Source organism: Macrotis lagotis, chromosome X (genome assembly GCF_037893015.1).
Source record: "Macrotis lagotis isolate mMagLag1 chromosome X, bilby.v1.9.chrom.fasta, whole genome shotgun sequence".
Taxonomy (NCBI): domain Eukaryota; kingdom Metazoa; phylum Chordata; class Mammalia; order Peramelemorphia; family Peramelidae; genus Macrotis; species Macrotis lagotis.
The window spans coordinates 70,768,366-70,795,673 of NC_133666.1; the positions used below are offsets into that span (position 1 = coordinate 70,768,366).

A 27,308-nucleotide genomic window follows, 5' to 3' on the forward strand; every position below is an offset into this window, starting at 1 on the left:
CTCTGTCCCTTGTTTAGCTATGAACTCAAACCCTATCCATAGATATAAAAAAATAATTTTTTTTCTTGCTCCTCTTATTTATGATGTCATCTTTTCTGTCTTAAGTCATGTATTTATTTGGATCTTATTTTGGGGAATGGTGTTAGATGTTGATCTATATTCAATTTTTGCCAAGCTGTTTTCCAATTTTCCCAGTACTGTGGTTTAAACAGTGAGCTTTCACCTGAGTGGTGAGGGTTTTAGTGTTCATTATATACGGTGCTGCTGTGTTCCTTAGGTTCTGAATTGGATTTTAGCTAGAACTAAATGATTTGGATGATTACTGCTTTTGATGATGAACCATAGGACTTGTTATCTATTTATTTTTCATTCTATAAAATAATCCTTCAGGAGTTGGGTTGGAATGTCACTGAGTAAGTAAATAAATTCAAGTAGTATTATCATTTTAATTATATTGTCTAAGCCTACACATAAACAATTAACATTTTTCCACCTATTTGTGTCAATTTTTATTTCTGCAAAGAATGTTTTGTTAGTTGTATAAATAAAATTGTTGGGTATATCTTGGTAGATAGATCTCCCGGTCATTATGTAGTAATTTCGAATGACATTTCTCTTTCTAACTCTTCATGTTGGGTTTTGTTGGTAATAAACAGAAATGGCAGTGAATGGCACATTTATTTTGTATCCTGAAACTTTGTTAAATTGTTTCATTTAATTTTTTACTTGTCTTTTAAGATTCTTCAGATAGAGAATATTATCTGCAAAAAACAATAGTTCCCCTCTTTTGTCTCCATTTGTCCCCTTAGTTTATTTTGTCTCACCTTTTTGCTATAGCTAACATATCTAACCCTATATTAAATAGCAGTGACTGTATTAGGTATCCTTGCCTTACCCCAGATCTTATTGGAAACCTCCAATCTTTCTCTATTACATGTAACATTTGCTCTTAATTTGGAATAGATGCAATGATAGATGTTAGAGATTTCGGTTATGTTTATTCCTAAGCTTTGTAGTGTTGAGGTGGTTGTTTTTTTAAACAAAAATGACATGGAGTTTTGTAAAACATTTTTTCAACACTATTGGTATAGTCTCTTGATCATTTCAGTAATTAATACCATCTATAACATTTATCGTTTTGTTTATATTGTACAAACCCTGCATTGCTTATATAAAGCCAGTCTAATGATACCATATAATCTTCTAAAAATATCTTGGTAGCCTATTTGCTAATATTATGTTCAATATTTTTTAGTGCTCATTAGGGATATATGTGTATAGCTTTTTTCAAGGCTTTGTTTAATTATCTGGTTTAATTTTCAAGGTCATTTTTGAATTATAAAAAGAATATGTAAGGGGTCCCTTCCTTTCTGGTTTTTGTAGACAGTTAATGTAATATTGGAATTTACTTTTTTTTGCATGTTGGATAGAATTTGCTTGTAAAACTACCTGGTCTTGGATTTTTTTCCTCTGGGTTATGATGGTTTGTTAGAATTATGTCTTTTAAATTTTTTTTTCTGATTTGGTTTAATGAATAACCAAATAATGTAAAGAATTTAAAAGAGCTCCTCAAGTGCAGGGACTGTCTATTGCTTCTCCTATTAATCTGGTTATTTTGTATTTTTGCAGAGATATATCTTTTTATCTAAATTATTGGCTTTCTTGACATGTAACTGAAAAAAAAAACTCATGGTTTCCTTTCTTTCCTCTTAATTTGTGACTTTTCCTTTTTAAATTTTTATATGAACCATTTGATTTTTTTCTTTTTTAAAAAATTAGTCCTTCTCTAGGCACTTATCTTAGTTGCCCCTCTCCCCAGCAAGCCCCCTCCCCCACTAGGTCCCAGTTTTTGTTTTAACCAAGTAGCTTTTATTTGGAAGTAGTTGCTTTGGCTTTATTTTTACTTTTCAGAATATCTACTTTGATGGTAAGATTGATTTAAGCATTTGTTACTTTTCCAGGTTTTTTTTAGTTACACACCTAATTCACTGATGTTTTTCATTGATTAATCACAAAATTTACAAATATAAATTTCCCCACAATTTTAACTTGAGCTACATTCCTTATTCTTTACTCTGTTGTTTCACTGTTATTTTCCTTGGTGAAATTTCCTTTGGCTTCTTCATTGTATTCTTGGACCCATTAACTCTTTAGGATTAAATGACTTAATCTCCACTTAATTTTTAATTGGTTCTTCAAAAGATCTTTATGGGACAAAAAAAAAGGAAATTAAAGGGATGCTTCTTGCTATTTTGAATATTCATTTGTCAAGCCATTCTTTCATTTTCCGTTATTTTTTGGTAAGAATTTCTTTATTCTTTAATGATGGCACTTGAATTCTTTTGATTTTTTCCTCAAATTTATTTTTGAATCTTTGTATGTCCTGCCATAGAGTTTATAGATCATTCAATTTGGTGCACTTTATTTTTGTTTTCAGTGAGACAAATTCTATTGGTTGTTTAGGCATCACTTTCCATATTAGAGCATTAATTTGTTTATTGTATTATAACTTCTGTAATTTTCTTAATCTGTTTACATCACTCATTGATTCTTCCCCCCAATTGTCCTCTTTGGGGCATGGGCTTACTCCCAAATCTCTTTTCCAATTGTTTGATTGCCAATTGTCCTATGTCTTCTGGTCAGGTAGAATAAGATTAGCTATGTCAATCTTTTAGCCTTTCCCATAGCCCTCATTGTAGTAGTCTTCTCCCCTGCAGATTTTCAAAGCTTCATGGTTGTAGATGACACCTTGTATTGTAGGGATATAGATCCCTACCAAATGAATAATTGTATGGAGTAATGACTGAAGTTGGGCTTATCTTTATCCCATGGGAGGTGTTGGCAAGTCTTTACCTGTTATGGAAGAGAGTAAGGGTGAAAGGACAGTAAAAGGTCAAAATGGGCTTCTGAAATGAATAGATTGGTAGAAATATTTATAGTTAAGATTTGAAAATGAAGTCTGTTGCCACAGCTAGGTGGCACAGTAGATAGAGCACCGGCCCTGGAGTCAGGAATACCTGAGTTCAAATCCGACCTCAGACACTTAATAATTACCTAGCCGTGTGGCCTTGGGCAAGCCATTTGACCCCATTGCCTAGCAAAAACTTAAAAAATGAAGCCTGTAAAGCTCATCATGCAAGGATGGAATTTAATAAACCTTTTGTGGGAAGGGTGGGAAGGCTTTCCCATCTGTGCTTCTTTTTTTGTTTGTTTTGCAAGGCAATGGGGTTAAGTTCCCAAGGTCACACAGCTAGGTAATTATTAAGTGTCTGAGGTTGGATTTGAACTCAGGTCCTCCTGACTCCAGGGGCGGTGCTCTATCCACTGTGCCACCTGGCTACCACCTGTCTGTGCTTCTTGCTGAAACTTCACTTGCTACATGTTTGGCAAAGAAGGTGTTGGACAGATGTTGTTCTTCTAAGGAGTTATACTGAGGGCCATCTAACCCTCCATTATTACAGGTGGCTTCTCTGTTCATGGTTTCCAAGCTCTCACAATAGCAATTTTCTAGGCTTGTTCCCTTAAATTGAAAAGAATTCCTAACTGCTCAAGTGCAAACTAGCTTAGTCATTTGTTGGGATCAGAACATTTTCTAGTCTCATAAGAGGAGTTTGTACCAAAGATCAGCCCTGAGGCTATATTGTTTTTTTTTTATTTTAGATTTTTCAAGGCAATGGGGTCAAGTGGCTTGCCCAAGGCCACACGGCTAGGTAATTATTAAGTGTCTGAGGTCGGATTTGAACTCAGGTACTCCTGACTCCAAGGCCGGTGCTCTATCCACTGCGCCACCTAGCTGCCCCTCTGAGGCTATATTGTTGCTGCCTTAAACAGACCTCTGGAATCACTGCTAGCTGGCCCAGATTTTAGGCCTCTAGACATAGCTCATTATTCCTTTGCTGTTTGGAGTCATCACCATCTGCCGTATTCCTATTCACACTGGGAGTCTTATTGATGGTCTTTCCTAAATTTGACATGGAAGTCCTGGATAATACATGGAAGGGACTGAAAGCTTTATTTTGGGTCTCCTAATAGTCCAAAGAAATGAGAACAGCACTGACCTGCCTCCCTTTCTGTTCTTCTGTATCTTACTAGTTTAAATATACTGCCTTTGGATTTACTTAGTTTATATTATTTACTGTAAATAATCATGGGTTATATTTTCCATCAAATTGACATCCACTGTGTGCCTTTTTATTACCTCATAGGCCACCTGATAATTAGAGTTTTTGAAGTTGGGGTGTGCTCCATGATAACCAGCCTTTATTGCTGGTGTTTGTAAAGATAATGGCATTTGGTTGTGAGTTTGTTATCTTTAAGAGAATCCTATCTTTTCCCTTTCTGTCTGATTTGGGGCCTTTGTCACAGTTGTTGGCTGGTGGTTTTTCTGAAGTTTATCGTGATGGACTCACTCATGGGCTTGTACTGTTGTGAGCTCCATCGTTTGTATGTAGACCATCCCAAGTTTGATGATGCTTGTCGGCAGTTTGGCAGTAGAAGGCTGGCTTTGTTTTCTGTCTATGATATTGCTCACGTGCCACATACCAAGTTGTAGAGGGATTGCAGTCAGGATCAGTCAAGAGAGTACCATTAGAATTAGCCTCCTAAAGTGTTCAAGGTGCCCCAGAATTCTTAGTGGTTTTAAGTTGTATTGTTAATTAGATAATCATTAAAGAAAAATGTATAGTTCTGTCCTGTACTGTAACTTAACCTATAAGTTGGAGATAAGGGCAGCCAGATGGTACAGTGGGTAGAACACTAGCCTTGGAATTCAGGAGGATAGGAGTTCAAATCTGGCCCCAGACACTTGCCACTTACTAGCTATGGGCAAGTCATTTAACTCTGATAGCCTTGCATCCAGAGCCATCTCCAGTCGTACCATTTCGTATCTGGTCACTGGAGCCAGATGGCTCTGGAGGAGAAAGTGAGGCTGGTGATTTATTACCGCATCCCCCCTCACTCCAATCCAATTCACATGCTTGTCATGGCATCACCTTCCTGATGTCGTGGTCTTCTTCAAAACTGAAGGACAAACATTATTATAATATGTGGGAGATGCCCTGTTGGAAGAGAAATTTTTAAGGCTGAGATTTGACTTCGTGGGGTCAAAGGGTTTTTCTAGGTGATAAACTACAGTTACAGTTGGATTTTGTTCTCAAACTAAGAATCTGCTGTGTAATCAAAGATATGGCCCGCCACAGAAAATAACCCACAAAGTCATCAAACTTGGAAAAAGATTCACTTGTTTCTGTTTTCGGTGCAGTTGTCTTAGTTTATGTTTCTGGAATTCTTAAGATCTGGTGATTTGTGTATCTAATTTTGGGTTCTAATGGACTTAAAGTCTAATTATATCAATTAATTGTTTAAAGAAAAAACGGATGCTGATATTACATAGATTATTCCTAAAAATTGCAGGAGTACTTTACCAGACATTTTATGGGTTAAATCTAATTCTAAAATTTAAATCAGGGAAAGAGAAATCAAAGAAAGTATCTAGGTTGATATCCTTTTACTGTTTTTTGAATTTTTTTATGTGAGTCAATGACTTGCCCAAGGTCACACAGCTAGGCAATTATTAAGTGTCTGAGGCTGGATTTGAACTCAAGTCTTCCTGACTCCAGGGTACAGTGCTCTATCCACTGTACCACCTATCTGCCTCCTCTTTTTTGTTTTTGATGAAGCAATGGGGTTAGGTGACTTGCCCAGGGTCACATAGCTAGTATCAAGTATCGGAGGCAGGATTTGAACTCACATCCACTTGATTCCAGGGCTAATCCTCTATCCACTATGTCACCTAGCTGCCCCCAAGGGTGATGTCATTAATGACTTGATTAAAATTTTAAATAAAACCCTGTCAAATAGCCTACAGAAATGTATTCAAGAAATAATCATGACCAAGTTGTATTTCCTTCAGATGAAGGGTGGTTCAATATCAGGAAAACAATCCACAAAATGAATAATTTTAAAATAAATATCTAATCTACAGAATTTTATCAATAGATGCAAAAAGCCTATGACATTGTACACTTATTTATACTAAAAACTGCAAGAAGTACAAGAACTCGGGAATTTGAAAAAATATTATCAAAGTATCTACATCCCCAAACTAGCATCAACTGGAATGAAGATACACTTAGTCTCCCTAACAAGTATAAGAGTAGAGCAAGAAAACTGGCTCTCTGCTATTTCTGGAAAGAATTCCATAAATGCTAACAACAGTAGTAAGATAAGAGAAACAAATTAATAACTTGAAGACAGACAAACGTGATATAAACGTATACCTATTTGTTGATGATATAATGGTCCTTGTGAATGAAACAACAGGGAATCTGAGACAATGGATATTTTCAGAAAAGTTGCAGTCTACAAATTAAACCCACAGTTTTTATTTATAATAACTAGGTACTCCAAGATGAAATAAGAGGTAACCCATTAACTACGAAAATGAATAAAATATTTGAAAGTCATCTGCCAAAATCATTTTATATATATATTACAAATTGTTTACTAGACCCCTATATATGTAAAAAATGACAGTATCACCAATGTTATTTTATTTATTTCCATACAAATCATGATGATGATGATGATGATGATGTTTTGTCCTTCATTCGTATGTCAAATAAATTGCCGCTAAAGTTTGTTGGATACTCATTAGATGTGAAACATCACTAAAAAAGGTAGGAATGAAGAGAAATCGCACTTCAAGAACACAAAGTAATACTTTAAAACAGCAGCCAACAAAATTATTTGGTGCTAGTTAAAAAATACAAAAGTGATCCATGGAAAAAGTTACACCAGAGAAAATTATAAATAGTGCAATTCAACAATCCTGTGGTTGAGTAACCTCAAGTTGGGATTGGGGGGCACTAAACTATATATAAGGATCCTTGTGAGCTGCATGCTGACTTAGTTTTAAAATGTAATGTGTTTTGTTTTATTTGTATGTATTTTGCTAAATATTTTCCAATTACATTTTAATTTGGTTTGGCCACATTTGGTAATATTATGAATTTGGCACTTTTGCTCTAATCCATAAGAACTGCTAGGAAAATTAGAAAGCAATTTATCAGAAATTAGACTGACTAATATCATATTCCATGAAAAAATCAATGTGGATATATGATCTGAATATGAAAGATCTGAAAAGAGAAGCAAATTATATAACTTTTACTATGGGTAGGAGATAAGTATTTTACCCAAAGGATAGAGTCAATGAAAAAGATAAAATATAGGTTTTTATGAAATGAAATTGAAAAGCTTTTGCACAACCATCTTAATTAACCTAGAATAAGAAAGGAAGTAGTTGAGGGGGGGGGGCTAAAAAGCAACTCTGTATCAAATATGCATGATACAGTCTTGGTATCCGTTAATCCATTATATAGATCATTAAAGAGACATATATTCGACCAAAATCCATTTCCTAGTACATAATTAGTCAAAGAAAATGAAAGAATTCTCCAAATCATTAATGATGAAAGAAATGTAAACTAAACCCTAAGGTTTTACTTCTGACTCAGAAATTTAGCAAAGGTGACAAAAGATGGGAATAATCCATATTGGAGGGGTTGGAAAAAGAAATGTTAATATTAAATAGATTATTTCAATTAATGTTGGTTAGTTCTTTAGGATCCTTTAGATTGGAGGTGTTAGACATGGCACTCACTCCCAAGACTCCCAAGTGTAACCGAATCAGATTAAAATGTACCTAGGAAATATTTATCAAAATAAATAAAAGTATAATAAAGCATAGATAACAATTAAGATAACATCTTAATTGTAGCCCACAGGGATTCTTATGAATTGTTTTGTGGCTCCTATTTCTTTTTGAACCTGATACCACTGCTGTAGATAGACTGTCAGATCACCTGTAGTATCATCTGTAGAAGTAATAGTTTTTATCTTCTTTATATTTATTTTTCCAATTTATTTTTCTTATCTTATTGATATAGCTGATGTTTCTAACACTAAATAAGAGTGATAATAATGGACATCATTGTTTTACCCTTGCAATGATTGGAAAGTTCTCTAAACATTATTACAAATAATAAAAATATTAAATCTATCTTTTAGATATACTATTTACTGTGTTAAGGAAAAGGGTATTTATTCCTAACTTTCTGTTTTAAAAAACAAACAGATGCTGTGTTTTACAAAAAGTGTTTTTCCGCTTCTTTTGAATAATGAATATTGTATATTTTGCAACTTTATTTATAGAAGGTATTTAAAAAGTCTTAGTACAGTTTTTTGGTTAAATTCAATCTAGTCATATGGTTTGATCTTTTTGTTATGTTTCTTTGCTGATATTTTGTATAATATCTTTATGTTGATGTTCATGAAGGTTCTTGGTGGGGACATGCTGCAGTCAGCCTGTATGAACTTGTGGGAGTCCGTTCTTATAATTTCACTGTAAACTTTATATATATATATAAAATTAGGAAATGCTAGAAATTAGAATTTGATCTATTTTTTATCTAGCTTTATTAAGAAAGTGATGGAGAAAATGTTAATAATAAAGAGCAAACTGAAAATTGATCAAGTGTACATTTTTATGGGAGGAATATGTTTTTTAAGCATTTACTAATAAGCCCCTAGATAGTGGTCTACTGTGTGCTTTCTGGATATTTTATATTTTTGTAAGTATCCTTCCATTTCATAATAATAAGCCCCTAGATATTGGTCTACTGTTTTCTTTCTGGATCCTTTATATTTTTGCAAGTATTCTTCCATTTCATCTGAGTTATTGCTTTTGTAGTACATAAGTGGGCAAAATACTTTTTGAAAACGTCCTTTATTCATCAATTGTTGTGGCTTTTCCTCTTTTGTTTTTGATAGGAACATTTTTTATTTTCATGTTTTTAAAGATCAGACTAGAGAGCTATTTCTCTAATGTGCTTTTCTTCTAATAACCAGCTTGTAGCTATAGTTATCATTTAAGTCGGAATTAATTTCCTTGTTTTTGTTAGTCTCTTCCCTATTGTCAATCTCTTTCCCTATTGGGTTTGTGAGCTTCACAATTTCTCCTTTTGTGTTTATTTTGGAGGAGCGCTTGATTTGTCACTCTTCTAATTTTTAAAAATTTGCAATTACTGTTTTTGTATTTATTTTGGAAAAGCATGATTTGTCAACTTTTCTAAATTTTAAAATTGTGTAACCAATTCATTTACTTATTTTTTCTTCTGGTAGTATAAACATTTAGAAACATAAATTATCCCCTCCAGAATACTTAGTTACCTCCCATTGTTTTTGTTAAATTATTCCATTATTGTCTATTTTTCTGTCATGAAATTTTAATATTTCTTCTTTGGACCATTAATTCTTTGGGGAAATTATTTAGATTTTTATTTTTAATTTTATATAATACAGTTCTTATTGCATTTTGGTCACTAAAGGATGTGTTTAGTGTTATGTATATCTTCTACATGCTCAATTCTCCTGGAGGTGCTATGTCCAGATGAGAAATAGGTTCAGTTCCCAGTTTCTAATCTTATTAGTTTAGTCTTGATTTGAAAGAGTTCAGTTTAGGTCCTTCACTTTGATTATTTTAGTCTCTTTTACTGCAATTTGATTAACTTTTAAGTATTTAAATACTATGATTTTGGGTGCATATGTATGCAATATCAACATTAACTTGCTATCGAGAGTACTGTGAATGTAGTTTCCATGTTTCTTTTTATCATTTCTATTTTTACTCTAACAATCTTGTCAGAAATCATGGTTACAGCCCCTGATTTTCTGCCTTAACCTGAAATGGAATAACCCTTCATTTTGATGCCCTTTAAATGTTTCAAATTTGTTTCTTGGAAATGACTGTTGCATTTTGCTTTCTAATTCAGTCTGCCATCTTTTACTATTTTATGGGTCAGCTCATCCATTCATATTCATGGTTGTTAATGGCTATGATAGTTAATTTTGTGATTCCTTCCATTTTGCTCTCTCTTTGCCCTTTGCCCTCTTTCTGAATAAGGAGGTGCTAAAACAGGAGGTTGTCTGACATTTATGCTCCATGAGTGATTTGGTCTATTTCTGCTTCTTAGTTCCTCTTATTTTCACCAGATCCCTGATCCCCTGTGATCCCTCATCCCATGTTTTTATTCTTCATTAATTTCTCTTCTCATGCTGCCCCCTTTGATGTTGGAGTTTGTTTTGCAGTTGTTTTTGTTTTGTTTTTGCTGTCTCCTGTATCCTTTCCTTTCTCTTAAATTCTCTTCTCTTATCTCTCCCTACTTCCCTACTGGGTCATTCCCACTCTAATCCTGTCTCTTCCCATATACATCTTTTTCTAAGAACTTTAAAACAGAATGAAACAACTCCTAGGACCTCTGCTTAGTTGACAAAACATTATTAATGTCCACTAAAAATCTGGGGGTTAGTAGAGGATACTGGTTTCTTCCTATTCTACCAACTAAGGAATTCATTTTCATTTAATCCCTTCCCCGTTCATGTACCTTTCTATGTTTCTCTTTCATGTTTCCATTTCAAAATGTCTACTCACTTTTGTTCTTTTTGTCAGGAATAGTTGGAAATCCTCTATTTCATTAAAATTTGGTTTTCTCCTTTTTGTATTATGCTTAGTCTTATTGGATATGTTATTCCTAATTGCAAATCTCTATCTTTTATCTGTTTATGATATATTTCATCATTCTTTTTTGGGGGGGAAGCAATGGGTTTAAGTGACTTGCCCAAGGTCACACAGGTAAGGTAATTATTGTCTGAGGTTGGATTTAAACTCAGGTTCTCCTGACTCCAGCATTAGTGCTCTATCCACTGTACCATCCAGCTGCCCCAAATATAAGTCAATTACATATTAACCTTTTTTAAAAATTTAAGGAAGTGGGGTTAAGAGACTTGGCCCCAGGTCACACAGCTAGGTAATTATTAAGTGGATGAGCCTGGCTTTGAACTCAGGTCCTCCTGACTCCAGGGCTGGTGCCTCTATCCACTGCACCACGTAGCCACCCCATATTTCATCATTCTTATCTCACCTTACACTCTTAGATAAATCTAGGGACCCTGAGTTAGGTTATGTTTCTGCCTCAAGATTCTTGCAATGTCTCTGAGGAGTCCAGGGTTATTTCATAATGCCATCTGTTTGAACCACCAAGGTGTACTTTACCCCATGATTATCAGTCGAGAATCATTATTATCAGTGAACTTTAAGTAGCTTTTAAAAAAGAGTATTTGCTAAAGTTGTACATTAAGAATTATTGGTATACAACTTTTACTGAAAGTGCTCCTACATATAGTGTCCAGGGAGAAGTGGCGGCTAGATGGTGCAATGTATAGAGCACTGGCCTAGGAGTCAGGAGGCTGGGAGTTCGAATCCAGACTCAGACCCTTGATATGCATTAACTGTGTTACCTTGGGCAGGTCACTTCACCTCGATTGCCTCACATCTAGGTCATCTCCAGTCTCCCTGATTCCTATCTGACTACTGGATCCAGATGACTCTGGAGGAGAACATAAGGCTGGTGACTCAGCCCAGCACCTCCTCACTCACATCCAATTCACTGCTTGTCGTGGCATTATCTCCCTGCTATCAGGGTCTCCTTCTAGAACGAAGGACAAATATCCCATCAGGGGAAATGGGTTCAAGCTTAGTTAACATATTTGACAAAGGGGTTCCTAGAAGTTCTTTTCTCCTATTTGTGAGGGTGCTCAACAAATTTCCTGCTTAGTATTTGTGCCAACATCTCTTGGTGCTGATTCTTGATAGTTAGATTTACATTGAGCTTTAAGGTTTGACTTGCCCAATTAGATTAAAAATAGACATATGGGCTGGAAGATCTGGCAGAGGGGAGTCGGAGGAGCTGCTGGCAACCTGGATGAATCTTTGGGCAAGTTACTGAAACTCCCTGGGCCTCCGTTTCTTTGTTAAGAGATCCTATAGGGGCAGCTAGGTGGCACAGTGGATAGAGCACCGGCCCTGGAATCAGGAAGACCTGAGTCCAAATCCGACCTCAGACACTTAATAATTACCTGGCTGTGTGACCTTGGGCAAGTCACTTAACCCTGTTGCCTTAATAAATTAAAAAAAGTTTAAACAAAAGAAATCTTATGTACCTATGTGAAAATAAGGATTATGAAACTACAAATTCACCCCAAAGCAGTGGTGTTAGTAATTGTATCTGAAAGTGATATTTGGTAGAGAAAAACCCCCAAAAGGACAAAAATAGAATTCTCTAATGGCAAAAGGAAAGCTAAGTTCTGAACAGGGAATGATTGCCATTTTAAGACACAGAAACACTTGGTCCAAGTAGAAAAAGACATAATAGTAGATGAACAACATCCAAATCTGAAGGTGACAAATCTGATCCAAGGAGCTGTACAGATGAGGCCTGACTAGTAAACTGGCATAAGTAGATACAGGGAGAGAATGAAATTGAGGATATGTAGAATGTATACTTGAAAGCCTGACAATAATTGCTCACGTAATCTGTTGGAGAAAAGCTCTAAAAAAAACTCAAGTTAGCCAAAAGGAATCCATATTGTATTTTCAGGACAAATTACAAGAGAAGAAAACAACATTATAGCAGAAGATATCAAAGTACCAGAAATGAAACAGTCTACTCAGCCATGAAATCAGTGAATATAAAAAGTGTGTAAGAAAATGACAACACATATTGAAATGTATGGGTGCGGCCAAGCTCGTTTTGGAAAGCCAGTATAGTGATCCAAAGTTGAGTGATTGATGAGCCAGTTTAAATGGAGAGGAAATAAAAAAAAATGTCAGCTGGGATGTAAAGACGTTAGAAAAGGAAGCAAAACAGTAGACTGAAGGAGAGCATAGGGGAAAAATACAGAGGGAAAACCAAAATGTACCATGATGAAAATAACAGTTTCATTTAAAAAGCAGGAGTCATTTCTTAATGAAGACCAAATAGATAAATCATGGAGGAGAGAGGAGTGGAAAGGAAGGGAGGAGGGAGATAATTCCAAGTGGTGAGAATAGAAATGGAAAATGAGAGGATACAACAGATATCAAAGAAATAAAAACATTAAAAGGGAATTCTACTGAACTGTTCTCTCCCTGATTGAGAAATAATGGGAAGTTCATTATCTATATAAGTAAAAACGACTTAAATAGACATAAAGGGAAAGTCAGAATTCCTTAGGCTTTTCTCAAAGGAAGAAATTAGATAAGTAATGAAAACATTTGGCTGCCATAAACTCATCTCATCTAGATCTCACAGCAAATCTTTTAAACTTACCAAAACCAATAAACCTGATGTTTTTCTTTTTTTAAGAAAGATTTTATTTTGAGTTTTACAAATTTGTTTTTTTTTTTCGTTGAATGTAGCAATGAGCTACCCATGAGTACTTCCAAAGTAATTTCAAAATCAGAGGGTGCCGTCAACAGTCTCACTTCTGACACCACCTTGTGTGATTTTAGACAATTTATGTCTCCTTCCTGTGTTTCAGTTTTCTTATTTATAAAATGAAGAAGTTGCACTAAGATGCCTCTGAGTCCCTTCCTCTCTAGAGTGATGGTTCCAGAATATGAATATTCTAGCCCATGAGGGGAAACAACTTTCCATTTCATGGAACTCCGATCCAGGTTCTCCTTTAAGTCTTCATTGCCGCTGACAAATCCAATTTTTTGATTAAGCCTATCTAAGATATGCTTTATCCCATTTCTTCATAGTTCCTAATCAGTTCTATTTCTTTTTTTTGAAAGATTTTATTTATTTTGAGTTTTACAATTTCCCCCCTATTCTTTCTTCCCTCCCCCCACCCCTCACAGAAAGCAATTTGTGAGTCTTTCCATTGTTTCCATGGTGTACATTGATCCAAATTGAGTGTGATGAGAGAGAAATCATATCCTTAAGGAAGAAACAGCATATATAATATAAGACAGCGAGATCAGACACTAAGATATCAGGTTTTTTTCTAAATTTAAGATAACAGTCCTTGCTCTTAAAACTCCACAATTCTTTCTCTGGACACAGATGGCATTCTCCATTGCAGAGAGCCCCAACTTGTCCCTGATTGTTGCATTGTTGGAATGAGTGACTCCATCAAGGTTGATCCTCACCCCCATGTTGCTGTTAGGGTGTACAGTGTTTTTCTGGTTCTGCTCATCTCACTCAGCATCAGTTCAATTCAGTGCTATTTCTTACTAGCTCCTTCATTTTTTTGGTATCAGGATTCCCATGCTTGGTGAGGAGGGAAGAACAAACTTGACAAAGGGCTAAGGGGAATATTTGACTTTGTCCTAAAATATTCAACTTTCTGATACTAAAATATTTTATGTAATATGTAGAGAATTTTTAAAGGACAAATTAATTTCTTATGTAGTGACTCATGATAATTCTAAATGTATTTATATTCATATTGAATAAATTTCTATTCAAATAGTGAATAGTAGTTGCCATTTAAAAATAAATTCTTAATGATATTTTCTGTTGATTAGATTATTAGATCATTATATCATCCTATGTATCCCTCTTTTCTCCTTCCCAGAGAACTATCCAATATGACAAACAGTATTTTATAAGAGAGGAGAAAAAGTCAGGATAACTTATCCATACACTGAGATCGTCTGAAAATATGTGCAATGTTGATGATATGATGATATAAGACCTGTGAAAATATGTGCAATGCATAAGTTCTGTGGACTTCATGAAGGAGACGTTGGGGGTGTCTTTTCTTATCATTTCATTTGAGTCCTGTTTGATTTTTATAATTTTGTTACATTTGATCTTGGGTTTTTTTGTGTCATTATTTCCTTTTATATTGCTGCAATTACTGTATATCTTGTTTTTCTGGTTCTATTTCCTTCACTCTGCATAAGTTCACATAGACATTTCCATGCCTTTCTATATTCATCATACTTATTCTTACAGCACAGTCCTATTCCATTACATTCATATGTTTAGTCATTCACCAATTAACGGTCGTCTACTTTATTTCCAATTCGTAGCAATTACAAGAAGTTCTGCTATAAATATTTGAAATATATTTCCCCCTCATTTATTATTTCATTTTTTGGATTACTCTTTTGGTTTATTATTTTTACATAAGAAATGTTGATTTTTGAGGATTTATTTTGAAGACTATGAATTGTCTCAATTAGTATATTTGCTGATTCCCTAGAATTTCCCAAGTAAAATATCATATCATCAACAAACTGTCAAATCATTTCAATCATGTCTGACTCTTTGGGACCCCACTTGGGATTTTCTTGGTAAAGATATGGAATGATTTGCCCTTTCCTTCTCTCACTCATGTTAGAGATAAGAAACTGAGAAAAGCAGGGTTACGTGACTTGCCCAGATTCACACGGCTATTAAGTGTCTGGGGTCAAATTTGAACTCAGGAGATGAGTCTTCCTCATGGTCTGTCAACTGGTCACCTAGCTGCTCTCTTCTTTATCTATCTTTGTTCCCCCAATTCCTTTCTCTTGTCTTACTGTTAGTGCTAACATTTCCAGAACTATTTTTAAATAATAGTGAGAATGGGCATCTTTCTTCACTCCTATATTTATTAGAAAAGGTGTTAGTGTTTCCCTGTTGCATATGATTTTTGGTTCTGTTTTTAGATAAATGTTTTTATGATATTAAAAAGCTCTCTGTGCCTATATTTTGTAACATTTTAGGATTAAAAGTGTTGTGTTTTGTCAAAGTTTTTTATGCATCTTTGAGTTGATGATGGTTTTTGATGTTTTGGTTTTTAATATGTTGAATTATGTTGATTTCCTAATCTTGAACTATCTTTATATCCCTATATAAATGCTATTTGGTCATAATAAATGATTTCTTTGATGAATTGCTGTAGTATGATAAAATTTTATTTACAGTTTTTTAAGTCATTGTTCATTTAGTTTTCTTTTTTGTTGTTTTATCTTTCCCTGGTTTATGTATTAAGATTATAGTTGTCTCTTAAAAGGATTCTTTTTTCTTTCTTAGTATTTGACAATAATTTGTGAACTATGGGTAGTAACTATTTTAAAGAATTTGATAGAATTTTCTGGTCAATCAATGAGGAGTAGCTTTTTCTTCGATTGACTTCTGAGAGTTTGAATATATTTTAAAAGATATTCCTCTTTTTTGTGTTCTTTATTTTGTTAACATTTAACTGTGCAAAATATGTTCTTCTTATTATTTTTATTTTTTCTCATTTTGCTGTGATTTTACCTTGCTAATTTACTATTTTATTGATTTGACATTCTTTTTTTTATCAGACTAGTTAAGGACTTATAAATTTTATTAGCCTTTTTAAAAACCAGCTTTTAGTTTTATTTATCATTTTTATGGTTTTTATTTTAAATTCATTTATTTTTCCTCTTGTTAATATCTCATTTTTTGTTATTTTCGGTTTATTTTTTGATCTTCTAATTTTTATAAGTGCGTATTCAATTCATTAATTCTTACTTTTTATATTTTGTTAATGGATGCTTGTAAAGAATTGATTTGCCTGATGAGTACTACATCCCAGACATTTTATTATGTTGCTTCATTATTATCATCTTTCTTTTCTATTCTAATCCTGTTCTTTCTGTTGACTTTTGCCTAATTGAATGGAAAGGCAGAGTTTAGATGCTCCTGGAATACTTGATTGTCCCAAGGTTTCTAGGATAGTTGTAATAAACTCTAAGGATTCTAACTTAAGTGCCTATCTTAATCTTTACTCGTTGTAGGCCTTTAGTTTAGATACTTACCAAGAAACTGAGAGTGTAGGTAGTCATAATTCTGTTTGGACTTCTTTCTGGTGAAATGATGTTTTCATGACACACTGAGCTAAGGGATCCAGAGCTATGTCATAGCTATGGCTGACTCTATACTGGTATGATAAGTAATAATGTATGAGACACATCACATTTATAATCCCAGGAGTAAGTGCATAATTCAGCTGAAGCTTGTTGAGTGATTTTGCCTGATGAGTCATTGGACTGCCTAGTCCTTACCCTAGTGTTGCCAGAGTTTGGTGTTGCTAATTTAAGATGGAGAGTTTTTTTGAATAGTGAAAGAATTCACATACAGCCCTGGGATTTTAAAACTGCTCAGGATTTGTTTTACAGGCCTACAAAGTGTACATATTAAAATCTTTTCTCCTCCTGGAGAAGCAGCAAGCACTTTGAGGACAGGCTAGGTGAGGTTTGTGGGGGGAGAGGGAGAGAGAGGGAGGGAGGGGGCGAGAGCGACATGGGGGAGAGAGGGTAGGGAGAGGGAGAAAGGATAGACAGGATAGATAGCCTTAAGGGCTGGCTTAGTCCACTCACATGGCATGGTGGCCCATAGTTCTCCAGCTGGCCTAGGTCAGGAGTAAGTAGCCTAAGAGAGAGAGAGAGAGAGAGAGAGTTATCCATCCTTTCCAGGCAAAGGTAGGGGTGAAGAACAGAGAAAAGGTGGCACTTCTCTTCTGAATGACTTAAATGCCCTTCTGTAGTAAGACAGGGGTGGTGCTTGGGAGGTGGTCTAACACTTGACTCATGTATTCTCTAATAGGCAAGCTACTTACTGGTCCTTCTTGACCTTAGGTGGGTGACCTTTAAGCTCAACATGTTATTTTCTGTCACTCCTGGGCAAGTTTAACCCATCAATGGTCAAGGTCAGGTAGACTGGAAACCAGAAGCTGGAGGAAGGGGAATGGGAGTGGGAGGAAGGGGAAGGAGCCAAGATTGCTCCCATCTTGTATTCACGTTCATCAATGGGGCACAGACAACACTTTTCCTATCACCAAATTTGCTTCCAATCACATCTGCCATGTCCATATTTCTCTGCATCTGTAGCATAATTATCATAGAATACAGCAAACTATTGATGGATGGCTCTCGGGCTCCAGTAAGGTGTACATTTGTGTGATAGGATTTGGGACTAGTGGCCTTCAACTTGTTAAGTGTGCTATAGTTAATCACTTTTCTTTCTCTTCTGTTGATGTTGGCCATCACTAGCAGTTGTGCCTCCTTCTAGTCATCTTCCCAATTTTTATGAAATATCTAAAGTTTAATTATGTAATGTATACCATATACTATGATCTTCTCAAATTCCCCCTTGTAATAGAAAGATCTAAGGGAAGTTGAGAGTAACAGTATTCACTTGGTTAATTCTGATTTGATAGCAGAAAAATGCCATCTCTTCTCTAGAAATATGATCACTTGTAATTAAATGGTTGTTAGCTGCCTTTTTTGTTTTGTTTTTGTTAACATTGGTGTAGGGTGTGTGTGTTGTGTGTGTGTGTGTGTGTGTGTGTGTGTGTGTGTGTGTGTGTTTTTCATACTATGGTTCTTTTTTAATGGGTTGATATCCAGGTTTGTCTCCTGATTCTTTTAATTTCTAATTTGAAATGTCATATTTATAACAGGATTATAATATACCATACAGGTTGTTCAATCTTTGAAAATACATGGGGGCTTCTCCTTGGGTTCCCATTGTTAGCACTGAGTATTTCTATGAATGACTTGCCAAAAGTGTGCTCATTCTGTCTGTGATCACACTTCTTGGGGTATGCCCCTAGAAGTCTGCTCCATGGTAGACAGGCATGCAAAGCCAGTCAGACCTGAAACCAAAGTTTTATTAGCAAAACAAACTTTGCCAAGGAACAGTTGCATACCTCTTTTCCACAGTCTCTTTGACCTTAGTTTGTCTCTCATCAATTTCATTATGTCTGATAAGTTGTGGAACTTGGTTTAAGTTGGTTTGCTCACACAGTAATTGAGAATACTCTTTTCCAATTAATTCTAGTTGTTCTTGTGAAACCTGTATCTGGGTAACTTTGACCCTTTTACTTGCAGATGAGGACCTCTTGGTCTTTTTATACAGATGCATCTTGAATATCAGGCTAAGACCATGAATCTGATACAGAAGCCACGTTCCATTCCATAAGTGATCTTTTTCGATCTGTACTTAGGTACTTCAGCTTGCCATGGATTCATTTCTCCTAATTAAAAAAAGTCAATTTTTTCTTATGATAAACTAGTAAATTTGGTGTGAGAAGACTCTTTCCCATGTTTCTCAGTCAGAACCTTGTCAGAAAGTTGTGTCCTTGCATATTCCTAAAAATAACTCAAGATTATCACTTGCTATGTTACATCACACTAGGAAATGTGGAAGAAGAGTCAAAATGAAAATTAAAATTTAGGTATTCCTTATAGATCACATGATTCATCTTTTTCATTATTTCCCATTTAAAAAAATAGCATAGTATGACAAAGATCATATCATTGCACTTAGGAATCTGCTATGGTACTGAAAGGGCAAAATAATTATACTTTTTTATTATGTATTACATACTATTATTTATACAGTCCCTCATACAAGAAGGAATTATACTTTCCAAATCTAGCTGTTGCTGTATTTCTGCAAAGAATGCTTTGTGCCTCTATTTAATTCCTAAATATGTCCTGGCAAGTTAAACTAAATATGCTATGCAACTTGTCATCATTTTGTTCTTTTTTTATAAATTTAATTTATTTTATTTTCAGTCCTGAGTTCCCCCTGTATCTCCCATCTCCCCTGCTCTCATTGAGAAAGCAAGAAAAATAAAACTGTTAATAACATGCATAGTCGAATAAAACAAACGCCCACGTTAGCCAGGACCAAAGAAAACATGACTCAGGCTGTGCTTTGAGTCCATGAATTCTCTATCTAGAGGTGAGTAGTCTTTGAGTCAGGAGCCCTTTGCTGGTTCCCTTGTGTTGATCAGAGTTTGGTGTTGCCATTATTGTATAAATTATTCTTCTGGATCTTCTCACTTTACTATTTCAGTTGATACAAGTCTTCCGAGGTTCTCTGAAACTTTTCATCATTTCCAATGGAACAACAGTATTCCATTACTTTCACATACCATGACTTGATCTGCTAACTCCAATTGATGGGCACTCCATCCATTTCCAGTTCTTTGCCACCACAATTACTGTTATTATAAATACTTTTGTACTTATAGGCCCTCTTTTTTTTAGGCCCTCTTTCTTGTTGTTTTGTGCATCTTATATTATTTGGAATAGAAATTTTTTATTATTCCCTCTTGGATTTAAAAATTTTTATGTACAAACATGATTTTTGTGGGCTTATTTTATAGCCTAATTCTTTTTTTAAGGTTTTTTTGCAAGGCAAATGAAGCTAAGTGGCTTGCCAAGGCCACACAGCTAGGTAATTATTAAGTATTTGAGACCAGATTTGAACCCAGGTACTCCTGACTCCAGGGCCAGTGCTTTATCTACTGTGCCACCTAGCTGCCCCTATAGCCTAATTCTTTGCTGTAGTAATTAATCTTCATTGGTTTCTTTGTTGATTTCCTGGGATTTTCTAAGGCGACTGTTATGTAAATTGGAGTTGTTTCATTTCCTCTTTGCCTATCTTTATGCCTTTAATTTCTTCCCCTTGTCATTGTTATTGCTAGCATTTCCAGAACTTATAAAATAATAGCGGTGAGAGTGGGCATCCTTGCTTTGTTCCTATATTTATTGGGAAATATTCTAGTTTATCTCCATTACCTGTGATGTTTCCTTCTGGTTTTAGATAGATACCTTTTAATTAAAAAGCTCCTTCTATACCCCTATTCTCTCTGTGTGTGTTTTAAAGCATAAATGATTGCTATACCTTGTGAGAGGTTTTTACTGCATCTACTGAGATAATGATATGGTTTGGGGATGTTTTTGTTGAATTATGTTGCTTATTTTTTCTAACTACCCTAGCATCCCTGGTATAAATCTTACTGGTTCATCATCAATTATTTCTTGGATGAATTTCTGTATTGTTTGACAGGATTTTCATTTAAATTTTTGAATCAATATTTCTGAAGGATATTGAATTGTAGGGGTTAGGGGGTTGTTCTTCTCTGGTATGGAGGGAAATGAAAGTAACTAGGCAAGTGGACCAGAATTTTGTAAGTTAAAGCAAGGTTTGTTCAGTTTGGTAGTGAGGTTTCAGCTTCTGCTTGGGGAGAATCACAAAGTTCAGGGAGGGAACAATGTTTTTTATGGGGCTAAAGAGTTCAGATGGGATAGAAATGATTTTTCAAGGTCTCTTTTACTGACCCTTGAGGCTGCTCTGAGACAATACTCTTTTATCCAGCTTCAGGATTGAGGGGAGTGGACAGGGAAGGCTAAGATGGTTCATGAGAACATGTCAGATAATGAGATACCATGGCAGTGCAAGCACTAATGGCAGCATATGGAGTCTATGTGAGAACAGGATGCTCTGGATCCACACTGGCTTGGCTATTAGGACTAGAATTGGACTGGTTTTCAGTTCTCCTAAATAATGTGTGTAGTACTGATTGTCTGCCACCTTGCCACCCCTCCTATTATTGTTCGTAAAAAGTTACATAGAATTCTCCAGAGAAGCCATCACAACCAGGAGGGTTTTCTTTGCTAGCTCTTCAATAGCTACTTCTATTTGCATTTCTACAACTGCATATTTAGCAATTGGCTATTCAGCCTTCATTTAAGTTTGGACTGAAAGAGTGTGAGATCAGAAATCAGGAAGATCTGAGTTTAAATCCAGCTTCAGATACTTACTAGAGGCATGGCCATGGACAATCCTCAGTTCCCTCACCTGTAAAATAGGAATAATAATTGCATCTATCTCCCTGTGGTGAGGATCATATATAAGATAACACAAATGCTTAGTACAGTACTGGATGTAGTCAGTGCTATATAATTTATTTTTCCCATTTATTTATTCTTATTTTGTACAAATAATTTTTATATATTACTGAAATATTCTTGTTTAAGAGTAAACATAAAACCTTCTCCACCCCAAAATATAGACCCGCATGGGTGATACAGTAATAAGGAGAGAAAATAATTAAAATTAAAACAGAAGAAAAATAATAATAATAGTTGTAAGTATGGCCAGGTGGCACAGTAGATGGAGCACCAGCCCTGGAGCCATGAGCACCCGAGCCCAAATCCGACCCCAGACACCCAACAATCACCCAGCTGTGTGACCCTGTGCAGGCCACTCCAACCACCACTGCCCTGCAAAAACCGAAAAAAAGACCCAAAATAAAATAGGAATAATAATAATAATAATGGTAGGGACAGTTGGGTGGCAGACCAAGCACTGGCCCTTGGGCCAGGAGCACCCGCATACAAATCTAGCCTCAGACACCCAACAATCACCCAGCTGTACAGCCCCTGGCAGGCCACCCAGCCCCATTTGCCCTGCAACTCCCCCCCCAAAATAATAATAATAATAAAATTGTGCTTCAATTTGTGTTCCAACACCACCAGCTCTATCGTGGGTGGATCACATTCTTTAGGATAAGTCCATCACAATAGTTACTTCCATATTTTCCCACCATTGCCATTGCTGATCATAACTCTCTCCATTTGTACTTCTCCACTACCATGTACTATATGTTCTCTCTCCTTCACTCTGACTCTGCTGTAGGGTGGCTGAGTGACGCAGCAGACAGATCCCTGGTCCTGGGGTCAAGAGACCACGAGTCCACATACCACCCCTTAGGCCCAGCAACCACCTGGCCCTATGGTCACGGACAGGCCATCCATTCCAAGCCCTTAGCAAGAAGTAAAAAAGAAAATGTATTATATCTGACCACTCTCCCCCCCATGGTCCATCCTCTCCTCCTTCATTCACATCCCCACCCCTTTCCCCCTGCTCCCCACTCCTTCTTGCTCCAGATGTCTATGCTGTTTCCTCTCCTTAGCCACCTCTGATGAGAGCGAATATTCCCTCATTCCCCCTCGCCTTCCACCCTTCCATATCATTGCAATAGCTCATTGTAATCAAGAAAAATTTATTATATGAAATATCTTAACCTATTCCTCCTCTCCTTTTTCTTTCTCCCATTACATTTCCCTTTTATCTACTGACTCCACTTTTATTTATTTATTTAATATTAATTCTCATTTTGCATAAATGTTTTTTACATTAATAAAATATTCTTGTTTAAGAATAAATGAAATAACCCCCCCATAAATATAGATTTGCTTGAGCTATAAAGTAAAGGGGAGAGAAAAAATTAAAATTAAAAAAATAATAGTAATAATTGTAGGTATGGCCAGGTGGCGCAGTGGACAGAGCACTAACCCTGGTGCTACGAGCACCCGAGCCCACATCCAGCCCCATACACCCAACAATCACCCAGCTGTGTGACATGCAACCCACCTGAACTCCACTGCCCTGCAAAAAACAAAAAAAAAAAAAAAAAAGAAAAAAAAGACCCAAAATAAAATAAAATAGTAATAATAGGAGGGGTGGCAGGGTGGCAGACAAAGCATTGGCCCTTGAGCCAGGAGCACCCGGGTCCAAATCCAGCCTCAGACACCCAACGATCACCCTGCTATGCGGCCCCAGGCAGGCCACCCAGCCCCATTTGCCCTGCACCCCTCCCAAATAATAATTTATAAAATATGCTTCAGTCTTTGTTCCAACACCAACAACTCTGTCGTGGGTGGATCACATTCTTTATGATAAGTCCAAGGCAAAAGTTACATCCATATTTTTCCACCGTTGCCATTGCTGATCGCAACTCCCTCCTTTTGTATTTCTCCACTTCTCCACTACCATGTACTATATTTTGTCTCTCCTTTCACTCTGACTCTGCTGTAGGGTAGCTGAGTGGTGCAGCAGAAAGATCCCTGGCTCTGGGGCCAAGAGGCCCTGAGCCCCCATACCACCCCTTAGGCCTAGCATCCACCTGGCCCTATGGTCCTGGACAGGCCATCCAATCCCAGCCCCTTGCAAGAAGTTAAAAAGAAAATGTGTTATAACTGACCACTCTCCCCCCATGGTCCATCCTCTCCTCCATCACTCACATCCCCCTTCCCCCTGTCCCCCCCCCCTCCTTCTTACTCCAGATGTCTATACCCCATTGAGTAAATATGCTGTTTCCTCTCCTAACCACCTCTGATGAGAGCGAAGTTTCCCTAATTCCCCCTTGCCTTCTCCCCTTCCAGATCATTGCAATAGCTCATTGTAATAAAGAAAAATCTTATTATATGAAATATCTTGGCCTATTCCCCCTCTCCTTTTTCTTTCTTTCTTCCATTACATTTTTACACCTTATTTTATCTCCGAATTCCACTTTCTCCTGTGTTTCAACTATAAAAGCTCCCTCTACCTGCTCTATTAACTGAGAAGGTTCATATGAGTATTATCAATATCATTTTTCTATACAGGAATGCTCGGGGACCTATCCCGAGCCTTCGCCTGGATACATACCTTTCCCCGGTCTTCGGACGTCACGGACCCGTCGGTCTTCGGACGCACGGACCCTCCTTTGGGGAAGGAGGGCAATAACTGGACAGAACACCCGGTTGCAGTCTAACAAGCAGGTCTTTATTGCTTACATAGCAGCGAAAAAAGCTCTCCTCTTCCCCAGTCCCCTCCCTTATCTAGTCTTCTGTTCCTCCCCCGAGCTCCTCCCCTGTACCTCCCTCATGGGCGGAGCCACTCCTGTTACTGGGGCGTTCCCAGCACCCATGTGGGCGGGTTCACACCCCCAGGCGTCTCCTAACCCATAGGTGGCCAAGGTCCAGAGCTGGGTCCAGAGCAATTCCCCCTTTTTGTTTAATGAGGAGGGTTTTAAGGGTGCGGTTAGCAAGTTCAACTATGGCCTGACCAGTGGGATTATATGGAATTCCAGTTTTGTGTAAAATGGAAAATTCTTGACAAAAGTTTGCAAATGCCTTGGAAGAATATGCAGGGCCATTATCTGTTTTTATGGCTGTAGGAACTCCACAAGTGGAAAAACAGGTTAAAAGATGTGCTATCAGCCCATTCAGGGATAGAGTCAGTAAAATAACAAAGAGCACCTTCAGAAGCACAAATATTTAAAACAGGATATTTTCCAAACATACAAAGACAACAATCAGACATAGCTAGGAATAAATTGGCCAGCATCGTAAATTTACAAGGGATGCTTCTTTTACTGCTCTGGAAATATTGCCATTCTAGGACACCTTGATTTTGATAGAGACAACCAATATGTGACCTTTGATTTAAAATGGTAGCAAATATAGGTTGCTCAGGATCAAATTGAACTATAGACTCATGACACCTGGACAAAATCTGTGTCATGGCCTCTTTGGCTTGTGGGGTCCAATACTGGGGTGAGGTCAATGTGGAATCTCCTTTCAGGATATCATAAAGAGGATACATCAAATCATCAGGAATAGGAACTGTAGAACGTATCCATTGTATGGAACCAATAAGTTTCTGGAAATCATTAAGGGTACTACATTTCTCTAAATTCACCTTTGGGGGTATTCTAGATGCCCTCCCTTCACTAAGGGTGTGACCAAGGTATTGATAAGGGCTAGTATCTTGTATCTTATGAGGAGCCACTTGAAGCCCATATTTACTCAAGGAAAGGAGCATTTCTTTTGTTAATTCTTCTAGCTCCGTGGCTTGCTTAGTAGCCATGAGAATATCATCCATATAATGGATTATGATGGCCTTGGGGTACTTACTGCGCAGCGGGTGAACAATAGCTGCAACATATGCTTGGCACATAGTTGGACTATTGGCCATTCCCTGAGGTAATACAGTAAACTGATACCTGATTGACGGGCTTTGAAAATTTTTTGATGGTACCGAGAATGCAAATTTATCCCTATCCTCAGGGTGAAGGGGAATGCTATAAAAACAATCCTTAATATCTATTATCTTTATAACAAATTCTCTAGGTATAAAGGCAGGAGAAGGAAGACCCGTCTGTAGCGGGCCCATAGGGACCATTCTTTTATTCACCGCCCGTAAGTCAATAAGCATTCTCCCGGTGCCAGCTTTCTTTTTTATTACAAATACTGGAGAATTATAAGGGCTGGTGGTAGGCTCAATTCTGTGTTGTAACAATAATTCCTTAACTATATATTTTAATGCGGTGAGCTTCTCCTTAGAAAGGGGCCACTGTTCCACCCACACAGGGTTATCACTCCTCCAAGTAATCTTTGGGCAGCTCACCATAACAGTAGCCCCTAGGAGTTTGTTGCCAAATGTTCAGGGGTGGTAAGATACAATTGTAACTGATGTAACAAATCTCTACCCCACAGGGCAGAGCCTAGTCCCGTAATCTTTAAGGGACGAATAAAACCACTTTGTCCTTCATAACTCCATCTTAAATGACGCTCTGCTTTTCTAGCCCCTTGGTGGCCTCCCACCCCCAAAATAGGGGTGGTAGATGACATAAGTGGCCTAAACACTTCCTCCTTTCTCAATGTTTGCTGCGCCACAGTCCTGGGTCTTAATTTCTGCTGCGCCACAACCCTGATTCTAACTTCCTCCATATTCTTCCTAGCTCTTGCTCTGTCCTCCAAATAGCTACTTCCTCCTTCTTCTTCCCCAACTCCATATTTATTATGTTTCTTATAAGTTTCTCTAAGTTCTGCCCAAGGATAAATCGGAGGAGGATTATTACAACCCTCCTCCTCAGAAGATTCTCCTAATGATTCTCCCACTTGTGTGCCAATTGTTTCTCGCCCACAGGGACGAGGACCCCCCTGTAACATTGTATTTATGAGAGAATAAAAGGAGAAGTCCTGGTCAGTTAGGATTCCAGGGCATGACTCATCAAAAGAAGCCAACTGTTGCCCAACTGTCTCCCAGTTCTCTTTGGTAATCCCTGAATGTTCTAACCAAGGGGAGAACCCCCACACCTTATCTACAAATTCACGGCACTGCTTAATATGTGGCTTAAATTGATGCCTCTTGCCTAATTTATATAACTGACAAGCTAGAACTGCCTTTTCTTCGGGTCTAATCAGGGGAAAACCCATTCCCTGCCCCATAACTTCGTCCCAGATTAATCTCAAGTTAATCTGAGGCTGTCCAGCTCTTGTCCCTGTTAAGGGAGGCCAGGCGGAAATTCCCTTGGTCCCTGTTCGGGGCGCCAGCTGCTCGGGGACCTATCCCGAGCCTTCGCCTGGATACATACCTTTCCCCGGTCTTCGGACGTCACGGACCCGTCGGTCTTTGGATGCACGGACCCTCCTTTGGGGAAGGAGGGCAATAACTGGACAGAACACCCGATTGCAGTCTAACAAGCAGGTCTTTATTGCTTACATAGCAGCGAAAAAAGCTCTCCTCTTCCCCAGTCCCCTCCCTTATCTAGTCTTCTGTTCCTCCCCCGAGCTCCTCCCCTGTACCTCCCTCATGGGCGGAGCCACTCCTGTTACTGGGGCGTTCCCAGCACCCATGTGGGCGGGTTCACACCCCCAGGCGTCTCCTAACCCATAGGTGGCCAAGGTCCAGAGCTGGGTCCAGAGCACAGGAATACATGCAGTTCATCCTCGTTAAGTCCCTCATATTTTCCCCCTCTCCTCCAATCTCTATGCTTCACCTGAGTCCTGTATCTGATGATCAAACCTTCTGTTCAGCTCTGGCCATTCCAATAGGAACATT

General features: G+C 37.2%; 1 long non-coding RNA gene across 1 annotated transcript; it reads right to left on the bottom strand.

The window, feature by feature from the left end:
• Positions 1-1,851: 1,851 nt before the first annotated feature.
• Positions 1,852-26,963, bottom strand: LOC141500069 (uncharacterized). Its single transcript, XR_012471832.1, has 4 exons — positions 24,129-26,963; positions 21,458-21,494; positions 17,219-17,270; positions 1,852-2,853 (listed from the first exon to the last, which is right to left on the bottom strand). It is a non-coding gene; the product is annotated as an uncharacterized LOC141500069 (long non-coding RNA).
• Between the last annotated feature and the right edge of the window lie 345 nt (positions 26,964-27,308).